Consider the following 8,235-nt stretch of genomic DNA (forward strand, 5'->3'; position numbering starts at 1 on the left):
GATTGATTCAAGATTTGCTCTTGAGTAGCCTGACTATACTTATATATTCAGAACTCTAAATTTTGGTTCTTTTTATTCTCCTACTCTTAGAAGGCAGAATTTAGGATTGGTGTGGCTGCTCTGGTTGGTACACTGTCCAACAGTCTCAATCCATCAGTGGCATTTATTGAGCATTTACTTTGTGCAGAGCACTGTGCTCAGGACTTGGAAGAATACAATATAGTTGATAAGCATGGACCCTGAGCCCAAGGAGCTTACAGGTTAGCTGGGGAGACACAAATTAAAAGAAATTACCCATAGGGAAACAACAGATTACAAGGATTTGTACATATATGCTGGGGGGCATGGGCGGTGAGTACCTAAGTGCTTAGGGAGTGGGATTGAGTGCATGGGTGAGATGCAGCAGCGGAAGTAGGGTGGAGGGGCAAGAGCTTAATTAGGGAAAGCTTCCCGGAGGAGATATGATTTTAGCAGGGTTTTGAAGATGGGGAGAGTGCATCTCTGTCAGCTATGTAGGGCAGGGAGTCCCAGGCTGGAGGTAGGTTCTTGATGTGTTCCTAATAATCATAATAATTGTGCTCTTTATTATGCGCTTTCTATGTGCTGGGCACTGTACTGAGCACTGAGGTGGATATGAGCAAATCGGGTTGGACACCAGTCCTTGTTCCATGTGGGGCTCACAGTCTCAATCCCCATTGAGATGAGGTAACAGGCACAGAGAAGTGAAGTGCCTTGCCCGAGGACAGACAACAGCCAGGTGGCAGAGCCAGGATTCGAACCCACGACTCCCAGGCCCTATCCACTGAGCCCTCCTGCTTCTCCTGGGGTCTCAGTGATGGGGCCACAGTTGGGTATGGAGAGTGCCTGTCTCAACCAGTCACTACTTTTCAGAGAAACCTGGCAGGAGAGGAGGGACCCTATTGTCTCTCAGAGGCCTGCCAAACTCGCGGGTAAAGAACCTTATTACCTGTCCTGCCATTGTTTCTGGCAGTGGTTTGGCTGCTCTTGCCACTTCCAGGAAACCCATCCCATGACTTGTTCCTTTCTGTTTGCTTAGTTGGCCCCTCAGAGGTAGTGGCCTCGCCAGTCAACCAACAATTTTACCCTGTTTCCAAAGAGGCCGCAGTACAGACCCTGCCTCATGAATCCGCTGCAGATTCCAAAGATCGAGGTAAAGGCTATTTTTAGATGAAGAAATATATAATGTTTTAGCTGCAACCAAAGCATTCATTAAGTCAGGACCATTGAGTTGTTCTGTTGTTTGTTTGTTTTTTATGGTATTTGTTAAGCCTTTACTATGTTCCAGGCACTGTACTGAATGCTGGGGGAGTTACAAGCTAATCAGGTTGGATACAGTCCTTGTCCCTCACAGGGCGCAGTCTTAATCCCCCTTTAATAGACGAGGTAACTGAGGCCCAGAGAAGTTAAACGACTTTCCCGTGGTCACACAGCAGACAAGTGGCGGAGCAGGGATTAGAAACCAGCTCCTTCTGACTCCCATTGTTTTATCCACTAGGTCATGCTACTTCTCTTTGGTCATGCATAACATTATGCCATGCCATAATAAGATACCATGTACGAACCAACCAACCTGCCCTCCCTAGGAAGAGTTCCCAGGGACAGCATTAGATCACGCAGAGACCCAAACCCCATAATGAGAAGAGCTCCTTGGGAACAAAGATGATTTAAGCCTATAAGGGGACAATAGTCCCTCAAGTACAGTTTGAAGGAAGGAAAATCTGTTGCAAAATACCAGAGCTAAAACTCCCTGGATGTTTCCAAGGAGTGGCATTCTCAAGCATCTGGAGGAAGCCAATTCCCTCAGTTAATGAGGCTTTCCTTCAGTGACTTCTGTTTAGTCTCTTGGGGTTGAACCCTCCTTTGAGGGATTTTCACTTGATGTCAAGTATCGGAAGGTTGACACTTCATTGATACGTGTGGTTTGCTTTATCTTACGGAGGTTGCGGGCTACGTTTTCATACGCCTCCCCGAATAATTGACAGATGATCACTGTTATTCAGTAAGAAAACTCGCTTTGTGTTTTTAGAAAAATATCGCTTACTGCCTAGACAGTGCTTGACACACAGAAAATACTTAATATAAAAAAAGAAATAATAGTGTATTCCGCTTAAATAGTTCAGTTTAAATCAATTTGGTGGGATTTAGTTAGATCATTGAATTTCATACCGGAAAGCTTAGTTTTCAGGTGGTCTGTCCCCTGTCCAGTACAGATTCAACACAGGTTGCTTTAATGTCTGGTATTTTTATTTTAAGCACCCAGCCTCCCCCTACCACTGAGTTCCACCATTCAAAAGCTTTGTCTGCATCCACCTGGACCTGGGAGGGAAATACTAAGGCTCTGGATCAACTTGAGGGGGTCAGGTGTCTCCTTGGCAAAACACTGTAGGTTGGAGTAAATGTTGGGCTGTTGCAGAATAGCCTAACAGGACTCTGTCACATTATTCTGGCACGTGGTTATGATGGCACATGTGCCTCCATATTTTTGAAAGTCATCAGTAGCCACCCCAAGATCAGTGAAGACGTAATATGGAAAGTAAACGGCCTTTCATCCTCTGGGATCATGTCATCCCTTCGTATCTGACAGTCCACCTTCAAAATCTTTCTGAAAACTCATTTGACTCATCCGAGGGGTCTTCCCTGGCTCAGTCATTTCCCCTCCCCGCCCTCCCCTCTGAAACACCTGTGCACTCAGCTGTGTACCCCTTAAGCACCCCAGCCCCACAGCACTTATGTGCAGCTTGGCTCAGTGGAAAGAGCCCAGGCTTGGGAGTCAGAGGTCATGGGTTCGAATCCCAGATCTGTTACTTGTCAGCTGTGTGACTGTGGGCAAGTCACTTAACTTCTCTGTGCTTCGGTTACCTCATCTGTAAAATGGGGATTAACTGTGAGCCTCACATGGAACAACCTGATTACCCTGTATCTACTCCAGTGCTTAGAACAGTGCTCTGCACATAGTAAGCACTTAACAAATACCAACATTATTATTATATATCCTTATCCTCTACCATTCCCCTATCTGTAATTTATTTGACTGGCTGCCTCCTCCTGGGGACTGTAAGCCTCTTAAGGGCAGGGAACATGTCTACCAACTCAATGGTACTGTACATTCCCAAGTGTTCAGTAGAGTGCTCTTCACCCAATAAGCGCTCAATAATTATAACTGGTTGATTGATTGTGATGAGGCGCTTCCGTGACTGGAAATACTGTGCAAAATATATGGCTCCTACTGTGAAAACAAGAATCTCCACCAGTGTTTGAAGACTGTGGCTTCACTGCCGTCATTTCCGTTGCTGTACGAGGGGAAGAGGCAATAATATGCACACCCGGGAAACTTCAATAAAATTAAAAGAAACGGTCCCTACTCTGGGGAATATTAGAATATAAAATTTCTATCTTTAGGAGGAAAAATACCCTGACGAAATTATTCAAAGGGGTCCCTTCACACTTAAACCCAAGAGCCACACTGAGAAGCAGCTGGCCTAGTGGCTAGAGCACAGGCCTGGGAGTCACAAAGACCTGGTTTCTAATCCTAGCTCTGCCACGTGTCTGCTGCGTGACCTCAGGCAAGGCACTTAACTTCTCTGTGCCTCAGTTCCCTCACCTGCAAAATGGGGATTAAGACTATGAGCCCTTTGTGGGACAGGGTTGTGTCCAACCCAATTAACTCGTATTTCTGTGCTAAGAACAGTGCCCAGCACCTAGTAAGTGCTGAAAAAGATACCACTGTTATTATTATTATATTGATAACTAATTATATCCTCATTTACCTAGCTGTATAAACTATCCAGGTCCATAGCACCACTGTGTCAGTATCGAGATCAAACTCTTCGGCAACGAGTTAGAAAAAGACGTGAGGCCTGAGCTAGATCTAAAACAGATTCAATACCCTTCATCGAATCATTATATTTTCCAGGGTAGCTCATTTGGAGACCATGAAAGTTACGCCTCTGGCCCATCTCAACAACACTGCCACATTCCAGAGTGCTCTTTTAATTTAACTTATAAAGGAACTAGATGATACAAGTTAGGGCAGCACATTCACTAGGCGAAAATAGGACACTGCTCTGGTGACATTTATTTTCAACCACAGGCCATTCGGACCTTAGATTATAAAATCCGAGACAGCAGGGTCACATCTGTTCAATTCACTTTCACTCTACCTCATATGCTACACCACATGCAAAAGGGGGCTCAATCAAGCATTCAGTGGTAATTATTGACACTTACTATGTGCAGGGCACTGTAGTAAGCACTTGGGAGAGGACATACCAACAGAATTAGCAGACTCTTTCCCTGTCCATAACGAGTTTATAGAGAAGAGGGGGAAGACGGTCATTAATATAAATAAATGATATATAATATATAATTTAAAGATATGTACAGAAGTGCTGGGGGGTTGATAGTTGAGTGAATAACAAATGTCCAAAGGTCACAGAAGGGAGACTGAGCCAGGGAAGGGCTTTGGGAGGAGATGTGACCTTAATGATGCTTTGAAGGTGAAATGGTGGTCTGGTATATTTGGAGGGGGACGGAGTTCCAGGGTAGGGAGAGGATGTGGGAAAGGGGTCGGCAGTGACATAGACAAGATCGGGGCAGAGTTGGTAAGCTGGCGCTAGAGGAGCTGAGTGTGTGGGCTGGGCTGGAGTAGATCAGTGAGCTGAGGTAGGAAGGAGCTAGGTGATTGAGTGGTTTCAAGCCAACGGTAAGGAGTTTCTGTTTGATGCAGAGGTGGATGGGCAGCCATTGGAGGTTTTTGTGGAGTGGACAAAACATGGACTGAACGTTTCTGTTGACAAATGATCCGTGCAGCAGAGTGAAGTCTGGACTGGAGCGGGGAGAGGCAAGAGGCTGGCAGCTCAGCGAGGAGGCTGATGCAGTAGTCAAGGCGGATAGGAAAACTGCTTGGATTTACATGGTGGCAGTTTGGATGGAGAGGAATAGATTTTAGCAATTTTGTGAAGGAAGAAGGGAAGGATTTGGTAACATTGATTATGTGGGTGGAATAAGAGAGAGATGAGCCAAGGACAAGTCCAAGGTTGTGGGCTTGTGAGAGAGGAAGGATAGTAATGTTCTCTACAGTAATGGGAAAGAGAAGGGGAGAACAGGGTTTGGGCAAGAAGATAAGGAGTTCAATTTTGGACATGTAGCGATGTGCTGAAGGAAAGAAGAAAACAAGATTACACGGAAGGAGGGAGATCAGAGCTGGAGATGTAGATTTGGGTTCATCTACATGGAGGTGGGAATTGAAACCATGGGAGCAAATGAGTTCTCCAAGGGAGTAGGTGTAGATGGAGAAGAGTAAGGGACATAGAACTGAGCCTTGAGGGACCCCCACTGTCAGGGGGTGGGAGGAAGAAGGGGAGCCATCAAAAGAGACTGAGAAGGAACAGTCAGAGAAAATAGGAGAAGAATCAAGAGAGGACAGCGTCAGTTAATCCAAGGTTGGATAACGTTTCATGGAGAAGGGAGTGGTCTACAGTGTCAAACGCAGCTGAGAGGTCTCGAAGGATTAAGATAAAGTAGAGGCTGTCAGATTTGGTGAGAAGAAGGTCATTGGTTATCTTAGAGCGATCTGTTTCGGTGGTGGAAGGGGGCGGAAGCCAGATTGGAAGGGATCGGAGAGAATTGGAGGAGAGGAAGTGGAGACAGAGGGTGTAAACAACTCTCTCAAGAAGTTTGGAGAGAAATGGTAGGAGGCGGACAGGGTGATAACCATAGGGAGCCGAGGGTCCTTTTAGGATAGGGCTTACGTAAGCATGGCTTGAAAGCAGTGGGGAAGAAGCTGTTGGAAAGTGAACAGTTGAAGATGGCAGTCAAGGAGGGAAGAAGGTAGGAGGAGGCGAGTGTTTTTAAAAGGATGAAAGGATGGGTTCAGAAGCACAGGTGGAAGGGGTGGCCTTACAGAGGAGGCTTAAAAATGCTTTTAATGAAGAGGAGAAGCCCTCCTGTGTAGCTACTTTGGCTGGCTGGTTTGGGCAGGCCCTGGGATGGGGAGATTCCCTGTGTCCAAAATACAGCCAACGCCACATGAGCAGGGCTAAAATCAGTTAGGCCAGCATTAAACAAGTTTTCCTTCAATTACCATATAAAGAAAGAAGTGAAAGGAAAGAAAGTCCTGCAGAAAAAGCGGGTAAACCAATACCATCTAAAAGTCTGTTAGTTTGGGGTTTGTTTGTTGTTTTTTTAAAAAAGGAAACTCTTAAAACTCTGAATTCTGTTTGCCTGAATGTTCTGCCCTCATTCTCAGCTGTTGTTTATAACCTCTATGGGGGAGAGATCAGTGGCCTCCCGGGAGGCGGAAAGGTAAAGTGTCTTTGGCAGGAGTTCCAGAGGGCCTGCTACAGCGTGCGTTCTAACCAAACAAGGGCAGAAAGGGTCTGGGCATTTAAATATCCCCATAAACTAGGCAGTAAACTGGAACCAGATCAGCTCCTGAATAATAGAATATCATTCATGTGAATTCAAATAGAACATGAATGTCAGAGGCATTTCCCCTCAGTGACCTGAATCTAAGGAAGAGAGGCACCAGGGAAATGGCTCCTTCTGACCTTGGATGATCCAGTGAACTTGTCATTCGTTCTTGGATTTTGCTGTTCTTTGCTGGGCTGTTAGAATCAAAACAATTAGAACAGAAACACTTGCTCCTGAGCCCCGGGATCCTGGGAGAGTACAAGTTAAAAAGCCCTAGGGTTGGTTACTCTAGGTATGTGGATGGCAAATTTTCTCTCTTCTCTGCAGAGTTTGATTACCTTTGGCCTTTCCAAAAAATTTTGTGAGTTTCTCAAAATTCTGATCAAGCTTAAATTTTTTTTCACAGTGCCTCTGAGGAAGGAAGCATTTATAGCATTTTAGATACCAGTGGTGAAAAGAGGCTTTTGAGTGGAAAAACCTGAAAGAAAACTCAGAGATCCTGACCTTTATCTTCCCTGGTCTTCAGAGCAAAGTTTTTTCTGTCATTTTTGTCCAACCTCACCGTTCTAATATCTTCATGGGAGAAGAGATTCTGCAAATGGTATCCAAGATAAAACTCTGGGATTAATAGAAGTTTACTAGCCTCATACATATCTTTGGATAGAGTCATATACTCCTCGTTTGGGCAAGAGAAAAAATCCCTGGCTCAGCAGTCATCCTTATCTCCACCCTTCTCTTGTGACAACTCTGCTGGGGACAAGTATTTTTTTAATGGTATTTGTTAAGCACTCACTATGTGCCAGGCACTGTACAAAGCATGGAGTAGATACAAGCTAATTAGGTAGGACACAGTCCCTGTCCCACGTGGGGCTCACACTCTTAATCCCCATTTTACAAATGAGGTAACTGAGGCCCAGAGAAGTGAAGTGACTTGCCCAAGGTCACACAGCAGAAAAGTGGCTGAGAAAGGATTAGAGCCCGGGTCCTTCTTACTGCCAGGCCCATGCGATATCCACTAGGCAATACTTTGTCTCTGAAATTCTATAACTCTAATGTCAGCATTATACCCTGTGCTTCAATTCCGATCCTTAGCCAGACTCTGATAGGAGTAGTTCAGGAGTGATGGTACCATAGCATTATTCTTACAGTCTTGCCCATTACCCATATGAACACAGCTTTTGAGCTGTTGGATATCAAGGCCAAAGGATGAGGACTGGATTACTGTAGGCATTATGATTCATTGTGCTCCCAATGGCTAAAAATTGGGAAAATTCCATGGACTGATGAAGAAGATAATACACAAAAGCAAGTGGCTTATTTGACAGGGCAAACAATGTGTTGGGGTACAAGATTTCTCCATAATAGTTACGATGGAATTCATTAGGTGCTTACTGAACATTGTGCTGAACACTAGAATAGATATGATGATCAGATCAGGCAGAATTCCTGATCCACATGGACCTCAAAGACTATGATAGAAGGAAGCGATCTGTCCCCATTTTACAGATGATGAAACTGAGGCACAAAGTGACTTCCCCAAGGTCACCCACCAAGCAAGTGACAGTGCAGGGACTAGAATCCAGCTCTCCTGATTCCTGGTTCTTTGCTCTTTTCCCTAGGCCCCACTCTCTCCAGCAGAGATTTTAGGGATGAAATGAATCTGTACACCAGTCTTCCTGAGCAATGGCTGAAGCATCCAGTGAGTTTTAAACCTCATGTTATTTTTATATTTTTGAAAAGCTCTCATCTTCAGTTGCTGGGCTAAAGAACTGCTGGGAAGAACCTAAAATTAGTTCCTTAGTA

This window comes from Ornithorhynchus anatinus, chromosome 2, assembly GCF_004115215.2.
Source record: "Ornithorhynchus anatinus isolate Pmale09 chromosome 2, mOrnAna1.pri.v4, whole genome shotgun sequence".
NCBI lineage: Eukaryota > Metazoa > Chordata > Mammalia > Monotremata > Ornithorhynchidae > Ornithorhynchus > Ornithorhynchus anatinus.